The following is a 14,358-nucleotide window of genomic DNA, read 5'->3' as shown; positions in this document are numbered from 1 at the left end:
AGCCGGTGCGCGGGTGTCAGCGCGGGCGTTCGAATCCGCGCTCAGCGGCGTTACCATGGGGATGCGGTCTGGCCGCCACCTTGAGCTCGCGAGTTGACGGGACGCCTCAGTCGTCAGCCTGGATGCTCTCTCCTGTCATTTCCCGTCCTTAGATAGGGTTGACCGTGGAGAAATTTGGAAGCCTCCGAGGTGAGAAAGGGCGGGTGAGAACCGGAACGGTCTAGGCCAGGTGCTGAGCCTTGGCTCCTGCCCCGCGGGAGAGGCGCGGTGCTCAGGGCACCCGCCGAGCGCGTGAGGAGGCAGGCGGTTGTGAGTTGGCCTCTCCCGGTTGCCAGAGCGCTCCACTTTCCTACCGTTAATCCTCTCATCGTCGCCTTTTCTTCAGCGATTATCTTGGACTCCACTTCTATGAAGCCTTTTCTGAGTCTCGAAGTCTTTGAACCCATAACCCCGTCTTTGAACCCATAACCCTGTCTGGAACCGTTCACTCTTAGAGCTCTTCTATCCCTCCTTGGCTTATTCGGGTACTAACGCAAACCTCATTCTCCTCCCTTCTCCAATGTAATTCTGAGGTTTTTGAGGCAAGGCAAGCATTTTTCTCGGTGTTTTACTCGGACATACCTCGTAGATATTGCAGATTGATTTCAGACCACCCTAACGGGAGTGTCGCAATAAAGCGAACATTAATCGTTTTGCTGATGGACGGCCTTGCCCAACAAAGTGAAGCGCAATAAAACGAGGTATGCCTGTAGTAAATTTTTCAGGAAATGAGTTTAATTTAATTCACCACAGATAGAGGATTCCCCTCTATGCCATGTCCCACTCCCCCCCCCCATACAGAGATTATTTTTTATTTTTATGGGAGTGGAGGGTGGAAACCCTAATCTCATGTGCAAAAAGACTTGAAAGTTCAAGGCTGGCCTTCCCATTCTGTGAAAGGAAAACTTGGTACAACTCTCCCTGCATCGTGGCTTTTAGTCTTGGTCTCCCAATGCTGTATTAGATTTCCTCCCTATTAGTCTTTGCTTAAAACAAATCATTTTGTTGTTGCTGTATGCCAAGAGAGTTTGTCTCAGTTTCTCAGTGACTTATAGCTATTGTGTTTCAGAAAATACTTTAAATCATTTTCTCTTTTGTATTTTGTGCTTGGAGTCTCTACTTCAGTGCATAGAACAGCTGCTCATGTAGCTGTCACTCATCAGGTGTCCATGATAGAACTGCATTATCAAGTTGGTTTCTTCGTTAACTCCTAAGACAAGATATACCCGATCTGCTTGTTGATGATTCTTATATTAAAATCCTAGCTCAATGAAGACTTTAATAAAGAGAATGAAAAAGTCAGATGTAGCACCTATGTTTTTGTTACCCTCTTATAAATGTTTGAAGACTACCAGACTGCAGATCTGTGACATGTAATGGAAACCAGACTGGAGATGCAGGGTTTGGTCATGGCTGGCTTTGCAAGTCATTTAGCCCTTTTGTTTATTTATTTATTTATTTTATCCTCACCTAGGAAATGTTTTCATTGCTTTGAGAGAGAGAGAGAAAGAGAAAGAAATATCAATTGGTTGCCTCCCATAGGCTCCTGGACCAGGGATCAAACCCTCAGTCTAGGTATGTGCCTTGATTGACAACTTGAACCCACAGCCTTTTGGTGTATGGGACAATGCTCCAACCAACTGAAATCATTTAGCCCTTTTAATTTTTAAAGATTATTATTTATTTTTAGAGAGAGGGGAAGGGAAGGAGAAAGAGGGAGAGAAATATCAATGTGTGGTTGCGCCTCATGTGTCCCCTCACTGGGAACCTGGCCTGCAACCCAGGCATGTGCCCCCTGACTGGGAATCCAACTGGCAACCCTTTAGATCACAGGCCCATGCTTAATCCACTGAGCTACCCCAGCCAGGGCTCATTTAGCCCCTTTAAACCTCTCTTTTTCCACCTGAGAAATCAAAGGGCTCAATTAGATTAGAATTCCTGTAGCTCTACTATCAAGTTAACCAAGCAGTTGATGTTAGGTAGACATGACATACTTAGTCTTCCAAAGACCATACAGGTGGAAGTAATAGTTACCATTTATTAAGTTTAAAAGTTTACCCTGTGTCAAGCACTATATCAAAGGTTTTATATAAATATTACATTTTTCTTAGCATAAGAACAAAGTACATTTGTACATTTGCAAAGAACAGGGCTGCCTGTTCTTTGGGGTTTTTTATGGAGGCTTCATCATATAGGCATGATCAATTACTATATTTCCATCCCTCTCTTCTCTCTGGAGTTTGGGAGGTGGGGCTGAAAAGTCCATGCTTCTAATTATGGCTTGGTCTCTCTGGTGACCAGCCCCCATTTTGGAGCCCACCAGAGTGACCTCAGAACAAAAGATGCTCCTGGTGCTTTATCACTTAGGAAAATTCACAAGGGTTTTAGGAGCCCTGGGTCAGGAACCAGGGGCAGAGAGACCCATGGATATTTTCTGTTATCTCACACCATTCTATTGTTTTGTGCTCACATATCAGAGACTGAATTTAGCACTTTATTTATATCCCAATTAATTCTCACAGTAGCAAGCATCTTTTCCAAGTCACTCTTAGTATTAAGTAGTATTAAATAGTATTTGCTATTTAATTTCAGTAGCTTCCGGAATGATCTTTTTTCTTCTGTTTTGCCTACCCTCTATAATCCATTCCCCACATAAACGGCAGAGTGATTTTTAAAGATCATGTTCTTTCCCCACTTAAAATTCTCCAATGACTTCCTGTTTCACTTTAAAATCCAGACACTGTGACATGGCCCAATAGATCCCACCTAGTCTGTCCGCTACCTTTTTGTCCTTATATCATACTACTCTCCCTCTCACTGTGCTAAAACCAAACTGGTCTTTTGTTTGCTTAATCATGGCATTCTCATTTGCACCTTAGGGCCAGTGTGCTCATTTGGAATGCCCTTCCTCCTGATCTTTACACAAATGACCCCATATTATTTCATATTTCACCTCAAATGTTCGCATTGGAATGAGACCTTTTATTTTAAAAAAATAGTTTATTTTTTATTGTATATTTTTTATTACCATTTTTTGCCCTTATACCCTCTTCTACCTCCATCCACTCTCTAATCCCCTCAATCACTACACTGAATGAGACCTTTTCTGATCATCCAATATTATGTAGACCATTCACCCTGCTTTATTTATTATCTTTAATTTTTTTAGTATATTTTATTGATTATGCTATTACAGTTGTCCCAATAATTTCCCCTTTGCCTTCCTCTGCCTGGTACCCCCCTTCCCTCCAGCAGTCACCCCCTGCCCCTTAGTTCATGGGTCATGCATATAAGTTCTTTGGCTTCTCCATTTCCTATACCATTCTTAACATCCCCCTGTCTATTTTGTACCTACCAATTATGCTTCTTAATCCCTGCACCTTTTCTCCCATTCTCCACCTTTGCATCCCAGCTGATAACCCTCCAAATGATCTCCATATCTATGATTCTGTTCCTATTCTGGTTGTTTGCTTAATTTGTTTTTTTAGATTCACTTTTGATAGTTGTGAACTTGTTGCCATTTTAATATTCATAGTTTTGATCTTTTTCTTAAATAGATCCATTTAACATTTCTTGTAATAATGGCTTGGTGATGATGAACTCCTTTAGCTTTGCCTTATCTGAGAATCACTTTATGTGTTCTTCCATTCTCAATAATAGCTTTCCTGGATAGAGTAACCTAGGTTGTAGGTCCTTGCTTTTCATCACTTTGAATACTTCTTGCCAGCAAAGTTTCTTTGAGAAATCAGCTGATAATCTTATGGGGCCTCTTTTATCGGTAACTGTCTCCTTTTCTTGTGCTGCTTTTAAGATTCTATCTTTAACCTTGGGCATTTTAATTATGATGTACCTCAGTGTGGTCCTTTTTGGGTCCAACCTGTTTGGGACTCTCTGTACTTCCTATCTTTGTATGTCTATTTCCCTCACCAAATTAGAGAAGGATGTTTTCTTTCATTATTTTCAAATAAGTTTTCAATTTCTTGCTCTTCCTTTTCTCCTTCTGGCACCCCTTTGATTCGGATGTTCATACATTTGGAGATGTCCCAGAGTCTTTTTATTCTCTCCTTGGTTTTTTGAATTCTTATTTCTTCTTGGTGTTCTGGTTGAATGCTTATTTCTTCCTTATGTTCCAAATCGTTTATTTGAATCCTGGCTTCCTCCCATTCACTGTTGGTTCCCTGTATATTTTTCTTTATTTCAGTTAGTGTAACCTTCATTTCTTCCTTTATGTTGTTTCTGTACTCAATGCATTCTTCAGCATCCTGGTCACCAGTGTTTTGAACTCTGCAAGTGATAGGTTGGTTATTTCTGTTTTGTTTAGTTCTTTTTCTGGGGTCTTGTTCTTTTCTTTCATTTGGGCCATATTTCTTTGTCTTCTCAATTTGGCAGCCTCTCTGTGTTTGTTTCTGTGTATTAGGTAGAGCTGCCTTGACTTCTTGTCTTGGTACTGTGGCTCACAGTAGAAAAGGCACCTGTAAATTGTGCAGGGCAGAGCTTTAGGTAATCACCAGGGTGGGGCAACCTGCTTCACTGCTTTGTGGCTTTGTGTGGGGAGTGGGTTTGGAGAGGGGACAGTGATGCTTCCTGGCTTCTAGAGGTTTGCCTGGAACTTGCCCCAATTCCAGTCACTTCACCCACTCCCTGTATGCGACTGGCACCCTTCCAGCTGTTGCCCTGGTGCTGAATCCCAGGTGTGCATTTGTGTACGTTCTAAGATTGTGCGGGCCCTTTAAGCAGAGACTCCTGAAAATCTGGCCAAATCTCCCACCACCCCAACCCCAACTGGTTTTTACAGCCAGAAGGTATATGGATTTATCTTCCTGGCACTGGAACCCTGGGCTGTGCAGTCTGGCCTGGGTCTGGGATCGCTTGCTCCCAGGGTATCCCTCCTGATTTTTATCCACTACATGTATATGTGGGACCACCTTTTTCATTGCTTCCACTGCCCTCCTGTGCCATATCGCATCTCTGTATCTCTCTGTGTCTCCACTCCTTTCATCCTTCTAGATGAATGTGGCTTCCTTAAATCCTTGGCTGTTGGGGGGTTCCAAACAGTTAGATTTCTTTTTCTTTTTCTTCTTTTTAAAGTATATTCTATTGATTATGCTATTACAGTTGTCCCTTTTTTATCACCTTTATTCCCCTCCACCCTGCATCCCCTCCCACCAGAACCCCCCCTCAACTTAAGTTCATGTCTATGGGTTGTACATATAAGTTTTTTGGCTTTTCCATTTTCTATACTATTCTTAACCTCCCTCTGTCTATTTTGTATCTACCATTTATGCTTCTTATTCCCTGTACCTTCTCCCCCCTTCTCTCCTCTCCCCTCCCTGTTGATAACCCTCCATGTGGTCTCCATTTCTGTGATTCTGTTCCTGTTCTAGTTGTTTTTGTTTTTGTTTTAGGTTGAGTTGTTGATAGTTGTGAGTTTGTTGTCATTTTACTGTTCAAAGTTTTGATCATCTTCTTTTTCTTAGATAAGCCCCTTTAATATTTCATATAATAAGGGCTTGGTGATGATGAACTCCTTTAACTGGACCTTATCTGGGAAGCACTTTATCTGCCCTTCCATTCTAAATGAAAGCTTTGCTGGATAGAGCAATCTGGGATGTAGGTCCTTGCCTTTCATGACTTGGAATACTTCTTTCCAGTCCCTTCTTGCCTGCAAGATTTCTTTTGAGAAATCAGCTGATAGTCTAATGGGAACTCCTCTGTAGGTAACTGTCTTCTTTTTCTCTTGTTGCTTTTAAGATTTTCTCCTTATCTTTAATCTTGGGTAATATAATTATGATATGCCTTGTTGTGTGTGCTTCCTTGGTCCAACTTGTTTGGTACTCTTTGAGTTTCCTGGACTTTCTGGAAGTCTATTTCCTTTGCTAGATTGGGGGAGTTTTTCCCCCATTATTTTTCAAATAAGTTTTCAATTTCTTGCTCTTCCTCTTCTCCTTCTGACACCCCTGTGACTCAGATATTGGAATATTTGAAGTTGTCCCAGAGGTTCCTAAGCCTTTCCTCATTTCTTTGAATTCTTCTTCATTCTGTTCTGGATGAATGTTTATTTCTTTCTTCTGTTCCAGATCTTTTATTTGAGTCCCAGTTTCCTTCCCTTCACCGTTGGTTCCTGTATATTTTTCTTTATTTCACTTTGTATAGCCTTCACTTTTTTGTCCATTTTGCAATCATCTTCAACCATTTCTGAGAGCATCCTGATTACCAGTATTTTGAAACTCTGTTCTGATAGGTTGGCTATGTATTCATCACTTAGTTCTATTTTTGGAATTTTTATCTGTTCTTTCATTTGGGCCATATTTCTTTGTCTCTGTGCACCTGTTACATTTTGAGAGGTGGAGCCTTAGGTATTCACCAGGGTGGGGCAACCCACTTCCCTGGTTGTAGTGCTTTGTGTTGGAGAGGGGTCAGAGAGGGCACTTGATCAGCTCTTGGTAGGCTTTTAGTTACTACCCCCACTACCCACAAGCAAATTAGGGCCCTTCTGGTGCTGATTCCCGGGTGGGTGGGTTTGTGTATATTCTGGGACCCTGTGGTTCTCTCCAACAAACTCTCCTGTGAGGCTGGGAGTTTCTCCCACCACCTCAACCCCCACAGGCTTTTACCTGTGAGAGGTTTTGAGGCTTTCTTTTCTGGCAGTGGAACCCTAGGTTGTGCAGTCTGTCTTGCTCCCCAGTTGCACCTCCTGGTTTAACTGCAAGCAAATGTGGGATCACCTGGTCTCCCAGCTGCTGCCTCTCCAGCCAGGTCCTCCAGCCACAGCCTTGCCATGAGTCCTTTCCGGCCCTACTGTCTTTTTCTGCCCCTCCTACCAGTCTGGATGAATGTTTCTTCTTGAACTCCTTGGTTGTTGGACTTCCATACTGTTCGATTTTCTGGCAGTTCTGGTTATTTTTTGTTTTTAAATTTGTTGTTGTCCTTTTGGTCATGCGAGGAGGCAAAGTGTATCTACCTATGCCTCCATCTTGGCTGGAAGTATCAACAGTTGGATTTTCTTCTAGTTCTGGGTGTTACTTGTTTTGAAGTTTAGTTGTAATTCTCTCTGTGGTTGCATGAGTAGGTGAAGCATGTCTACTTATACCTTCATCTTACTGGAAGTCCTAAATTTTTTAAATTTATTGATTTTAGAGAGAGAAAAGGGAAGAGAAGGAGAGAAACATCAATGTTGTTTCACTCAGTTATGCATTTATTCATTGATTCTTGTATGTGCCTTGACCTGAGGTTGAACCTGCAACCTTGGCATATTGGGGCAATGCTCTAACCAACTGAACTGCTCAGCCAGGGCACCCTGTTTTATTTTTTTTTATAACACTTATTACTATCTGAAATTAGTTTTCTTATTTCAGTATCATCTCTTCCCACTAGAATAATAGCATGTTGAGTTACCTTATCTGTTTTGTTCACTGTTGTATCTATAATGTCTAGCAGAGGGTCTAGCTCATAGAAGGCTCTCAAAAACTATTTCTGGAATGACTGGATGAAAAATTCTTGTCAGAACTGTGACTATAGCTGTGTCCATAGCAATGCATTTGAGCAATACAACCCTGTTTCATTTTGTTGTCTAGGGGCAGTGAGTCAGGGCACCACTAGCTCTGCTATATTTTCCTGAGTAATCAAGTTACCCTGATACAATAGTTCCTACCACATGTGACTACAAATGGTATCAATGTTTTTGTATAGTGTTTAAAATAATGTAGGGATATTTGTTCACTTATTCATTAAATAAATATTGAATTTTTATTATTTCCAGATAGTTTTTTTAGATACTGGGGATGAAAAGATTAATAAGACATATTCCTTGACCACAAGGAGATCATATTAAAGTAGAAGAAACAGACATACTCATAGATAATTATTACAGAATGTAACTGCAATGATAGAGATATGCAAAAAGTATGATATAAACACAGGAGGGCCATCCAACCACATCTGGGGAGATCAGAAAAGACCTCATTTGTGTTTTAATCAATAGGTAAGAAGTAGACAGATAAAGTGAAGTTGATGAGAGTGGCAGGAGGCCATTCAAGAGTACAATGTAAAAAAATGCACAGAGAAATGAAACCGTCTAAGAGGGTGACTAAACTGGAGAGAGAGAGAGAAAGGAGCTAGACTTTGGAAAGCTTTGTAGGACATGCTAAAGATTTTGTCCTTTAGATAGGTGGCAGAATGCCGCTGAAAGGTTTTAAATAGGGAAGCATCATGGTCATGACTGTGTTTTCAAAGAACACTCTGGCTCTGTGTTGTGGAGGACGGTTTGGGCATAACTGGAGTCAGGCAGAGCAGTTAAGATACTGGGACTGAACCACCAAGGCTGTGGTGGGAGGAATGAGGATAATAGGGAAATTTGACAAATATTTAGAAGGTTAAGTTGAGTGAACTTGATTATATTTGGGATTAAAGGGAGAATTAAAAGTCTAGGATGCTTCCCAGTTTAGATCTGAGCGACTGAATAGATGGTTGTCACTCACCCAATTCTCCCCAAGGAGCAGAATCTGGAGGGACAGATTTTGTGGTGAGGTAATGAGTTTGGTTATTGGTAAATAGTTCAAATGTCAGTCATGGGGGCATTTTGATAGTGATTCCTGAATGGTTTTGCTGCTAGACATCCCTAACATTGTCAGTTTTCTAAAATCACAATGGAATTCTGGAGTACGCATTTAATAATATTGTACAGTATCCAGGCCAAAAAGACTCTAGTTGAGGTTTCACTAGCAATGAGGAACTATGTCTATGATAATTGTCACCTCATAAAAAGTTTTAGAAGATTAATCAAGCAGTGCAATTAACTACATATTAATTACTTATTAATAATTCCACTGAATGTAGTTACTCTTTTCATTGTTCTTTGTTTTCTCAGCATTACTCCTTTATGTGTCATTTTGGCAACAGTCCCCAAAAGCATATAACCCTGCGTAAAAGAATCTATATCATCTAAGGAATTTATAAAAACTGATTACCCTAGTTATTTTTCCAATTAAACATGAGATATATTTCCTAGCCATGTAGCTCAGTTGGTTAGAGTGTCGCCCCGTATGCCTATCCTTAGTCAGGGCACATGTAAGAATCAACCAGTGAATGCATATATAAGTGGAGCAACAACTTGATGTTTCTCTCTCCCCCCCTCAAAAATCAATTAAAGAAACCTATGAGATATATTTTGTTGAAAGTATTTATAACTGCAAAATGGCAAAAATCTGTAAATGACAACTTCTGCAGTTTGGATTAGGCCACAATTTTAAAAATGAATCACTGATTTCAAACCCAACATTGGTTACCATCTGTTCCTAGGAATTTTTTCATAATTAAACCTTTATATTTAGAGAGAGTAATACTTGCACTATTTTAAGATACCTGGGTTCAACAATTCTGTTAAGTTTATTTTTAGGTGATTGCTTCCATGCTTTTCACCAAACAGAAACCTCATAATGGGGTTCTTGAAAAGAATTGTGGTAATTGCAAGCATTATCTACTTAACTGCAAACAAACTTGAATCTTTTTTTAGTTACAAAAAGAAACAATCTCAAAAACTATTTTTATGTATAACTCACAATTGGTATCCCCAAATCCACATCTAGCCTTAAGAATTCCATTAAGTGTCATATATTGTCATTCTCTTGCAGCTGTTGTTTTAAGCAGTTGTCTAGTGTCACTTGTGTTCTGTTGAGATCAGTAGTCTATAGATAGAATAGTCCCTAGAGTTTGAAATAACTAATTCCCTTGTTGGGGGGAAAATAGATACTGTATTATTCGCCTTTTAATTTCCTACCTTTTAAAATCCTGAATTTCTTGTGTTCTTAATTAGGGAGCTTAACATAAGGTAAAGAGACGTTTTAATGAAAATTGATTGAGAATGTTGGGTTTGTATTGTATCCATTTTTAACGGTAGAGTGGGCCCAAGGACTTTGTTAGTAATACCTTAAAAAGTGATCATTATTAGTGGTTGCCTAGGGCTAGAGGGGTTGGGAGTTTAATTTGTGAACATACTAAAAGCCATTGAATTTACTTTAAGTGGGTGAACTTGATTGGTATGTGAATTACTTTCTTAATAAAACCATTCTGGCCCTGGCTGGCATAGCTCAGTGGATTGAGCGCGGGCTGCGAACCAAAGCATTGCAGGTTCGATTCCCAGTCAGGGCACGTGCCTGGGTTGCAGGCCACGACCCCCAGCAGCCACACATTGGTGTTTCTCTCTCTCTCTCTCCCTCCCTCCCCTCTTTAAAAATAAATAAATAAAGTCTTAAAAAATAAAATAACTTAAAAAAAAACCCATTCTGTGTATTTGAAAAAGTGGTCATTGTCACAGTTTAGGGGAATTCAGATTAAGAAATATTTCTAGGCATTCAGAAGCTATTTTAGCCCTTGTATTTTTATACTACTTATATAATAATAATTAGAGCAAATAATATCCTCTAATGTCAGCTGACCTTCCTATGTAATCCTTATTATCAGGAACAGCATATTCATTTAAAACATATAATTAAGCTGTCCCTCCCCTCTCCCCACTTGCATCTTCTTCCTTTAGACATGTCTCTTTGCTTGCTTTCTCCTAAGTTCCAAGGGCCCTTCTTTTGCTCTGTAACTTGTTTCCTGAGCCCACACAGCCCAGCTGTCTCACTTCTTTCATGGTTCTGTGAATTTCTAAATGAATTTTCACTTGTATTTGAAATAAATAAATAAATAAAAATAAAAATATAATTGAGTAAGTAGAGAGTAGAAAACAGTAAGATGCTTGAAAAAGCCACTGAGGTTTAGCCTACCTAAGCTGTGTTACCTTAGACAAGTCGATCATTCATACAGTCTCGATCAGCACATAAAATGAGGGTGTTAGACCTGATCATGCTTCTCCAACTCAAATGCCCATAGGACCATCCAATTAATGTAAATAAATAAAGCTGATTAGTGTACAGGAATCAGTAGCAGAGGATCATGGGCTATAGAACAGTATATGATCTTCTAAAGAGAGCAGGCACAACTGAATTTAGGTCTGTCATTACTATTTTATTGTAGGCCCAATGTGACTATATCTTTTAATTTCTTTTAAACTATTTTATTTATTTATTTATTTTTAGAGAAAGGAGAAGGGAGGGAGAAAAAGAGGGAGAGAAACATTAATGTGCGAGAGAAACATTGATGGGTTGCCTCTTACATACCCCTAACTGGGGACCTGGCCTGCAACCCAGGCTTGTGCCCTGACTGGGAATTGAACCAACGACCTTTTGGTTTTGGGATGATGCTCAACCCACTCAGCCATATCAGTCAGGGCTGTACCTTTTAGTTTTTAAGAAAAGCAGAAATGGGATGTTTTTAGTTGCTCATGATTTTTAAAAATGGTAACTAATTCTTAAAAAATGTAAACTCTATGTAAGTTAAACTGCCAGGTATGAAAGAATCCTTTATGAGCCAAATGTTACAGAGTAGATCAGCTGTAGACTTGTTCTCTACAGACCTGGCTAGTGGGATTCTTTTTTCTTTTCCTTTATCTTATACAAATATAATGAAATACCAAAGAATATGTGTGAAACATAGGTAAGTTATACATCGTAAGACAAAATGAATAAATACCCAAGACCTAGCACATAATCTCCCTATGTTCTCCTGTTCCCCATTTCCCTGCTGTCCCCTCAGAAGTGACCATTATCCCACATGTTATGTTTTGATGCCTGGGTAATATTCAGTACATTGGATCTGCTTGCTGTTGAACCTTATAGAAAGGTACATTGTTTTCTGGGGTTTTTCTCATGATGTTTCTGAGATTTGATAAATTGTTCAGGGTAGCTATTTATTCTATTATCATTACTTTCTAACATTCCATTATCTGAATATGCCAAATTTATTTATCTATTCTCCAGCCAATGGACATTCAGGTTATTTCAGTTCGTAAAGGCTCTTGTGAACAGTGTTGCTATGAATATTTTTGTATGTGCCTCTGGAAGCACATGTGCAAAATTTTTCTTGGGTCGAGTGGCTTGGTTGTAGGATACATGAAGACTCAATTTCATAAGATAATGCCAAACTCTTTTTTGGTGTTATTGACTTAGCCCCATCATCCTTTACTCTGAAAATTCTCCATAACACTCTGCCTTCTCTAACTTTGTATATTTTCTCCTCCCACACCTTTTTCCCCCTTGGTGAACATAATTTTTTGCTTCATTGCCCCTTTATTATCTTTTTCTAGAGAATTATGTGGTCTCTGCCATTTAATTAAGAACTTTCAAACATAATAGAATCATTTAGAAGTAGATATTATCCTTTTAATTTCATAAATATAACTTGCTGAAAGTGCCTTTTAAAAAGCTTTTTTATGCAGAAATGTTTACTTAAAAATTTAATGTTCAGGTCCTGGCTGGTATAACTCAGTGGATTGAGTGCAGGCCTGTGAACCAAAGCATTGCTGGTTTGATTCCCAGTCAGGGCACATGCCTGGGTTGCAGGCCATATCCCTAGTATGGGGTGTGCTAGAGACAACCACACATTGATGTTTCACTCCCTCTCTTTCTCCCTCCCTTCCCCATCTCTTTAAAATAAATAAATAAAATATTAAAAACAAACAAAAAATTAATGTTCACTTAAAGAATTTTGTAATTTGTATTTATCAGGTTCTGTTTGGGATTATTTGCATATAAGTTCTACTTATTGTTTGGCTGTATTTTTTTAATTACTTCACAAATGATATGGCTATTTATGACATTTGTGAACTTTTTGTTACTTCAAGAGTTGCTCAGGATAAATAATTTAAGATTTCATTGTTGATTGTAGAGAGTTTTTTTAAAACTAGGGAACATGAATTATTTCTGTAATAATTTTGAATATTTTTTAAAAGGCCATGAACACAGAAATGTTTTCAGCTACTGTAAAAGTTACCTAAAGCCATATTTTACTTTCCTCTTCCCTGTATTCTTTATAATAAAATAAATACACCTTTACAGGGAATTATTTAATTAACCATTATAAAAATAACAAAGATTATATGGTACTATTATATCCATGTACAAATGAACAAGGCTTTTTTAAAAACAGGTTTCTTTTATTTAAAGTAAGTAAGGATAGGGTTTCTAAGCATCTCAATAAGATGAAACAGGCTTTGGTTTATGCATTATTAGGTTTATGTTGAATCACTTTTAAAAAAGGATAGCCATCACTCTCATCTGGAACATGTTAAACTCTTGAGATTTTCATTCTTGATTCGAAGAGTCTAAAATATATATATTTTTTTGTCGCAATGCAACATATGCATTGTGACAGCTCTTAACCACAGCTCACATTTCTATAGAAAATTTCAGTACCTTGTTTTCAATTTCTCCCATAGTTAATTTTATTTTTGATAATTATAGAAATGAATGCACCCTGGCTGGCATAGCTCAGTGGACTGAGCGCGGGCTGCGAACCAAAGCATCGCAGGTTCGATTCCCAGTCAGGGCACATGCCTGGGTTGCAGGCCACGGTCCCCAGCAGCCGCACATTGGTGTTTCCCTCTCTCTCTCTCTCTCTCTCTCTCTCTCTCTCTCTCTCTCTCCCCCCCTTCCCTCTCTAAAAATAAATAAATAAAATCTTAAAAAAAAAAGAAATGAATGTTTTAGGGGAAGAGCTTTTCCCTTTTAGATGCTAGTGTAACATGTAAAATCTAATATTATAAGGTTTCTTTTTGGAGTGACAAAAATGTTCTAAAATGTGGTGATGGTTGCACAACTCTGAATTCAACTAAAAACCATTGAATTGTATACTTTAAACAGGTGAGTTTATGGTGTGTGAATTATATCTCAAGAAAGTTATTAAAACTTAATGATGCCCTGGAGGGATTTATTGACCCTTCTACCCCCATTTCCTCTTTGATAATTGAAGTATTTGGGATGTCACATGAATTTTCAAAACTAAAAATAACTGGGATACTTTAGTACTTGGGCCACTTTTCCCCAGTTTTTCTGATCAGGAAGGAATACATAGACTTTAGATCTAGGTGTTCTACTTTTTTATAGCATCCAAATACTTTTATTAGAAATATTGAATGATCTGGACAATTATAAAAGCAGGCAATAGTAGATTCTGATATTTTCTTCAGGTTTTTTGAAATTATAATATCTTCTCCTGGGTTCATGTTAGTTACTGAATTGTCTTCCCCTAAAAGTAGAGGACACAACTCTTTCAGCAAAACATCCTAACTACCCACCCATGGGATTGCTTCAAACATTTCTTAAAATATGGAATACTTTTTCCAGGTTATTGACTCTATATGTATATTTGTTTCACTAATGCCTTGTTTTTCTCAGGTTGTCATAAAAGCATTTACACTGATTTAAGAAATTTCTTTATTAG

At 38.7% G+C, this 14,358-nt stretch overlaps 1 protein-coding gene across 1 annotated transcript in view; it reads left to right on the top strand.

Annotated features, from left to right (window-relative positions):
- Nucleotides 1-46: 46 nt before the first annotated feature.
- Nucleotides 47-14,358, top strand: part of KIF24 (kinesin family member 24) — a 78,644-nt gene continuing 64,332 nt past the window's right edge. The window contains exon 1 of the mRNA XM_045840509.1: nucleotides 47-189. The gene's annotated coding sequence lies outside the window, so the exon portion shown is untranslated. The remainder of the gene's footprint in view (nucleotides 190-14,358) is intronic.

The sequence above is a fragment of the Phyllostomus hastatus genome, unplaced genomic scaffold (assembly GCF_019186645.2).
Source record: "Phyllostomus hastatus isolate PE091 unplaced genomic scaffold, TTU_PhHast_1.1 phas_contig_34, whole genome shotgun sequence".
Lineage (NCBI taxonomy): Eukaryota > Metazoa > Chordata > Mammalia > Chiroptera > Phyllostomidae > Phyllostomus > Phyllostomus hastatus.
This window is presented reverse-complemented; position numbering and strand designations above follow the sequence as displayed.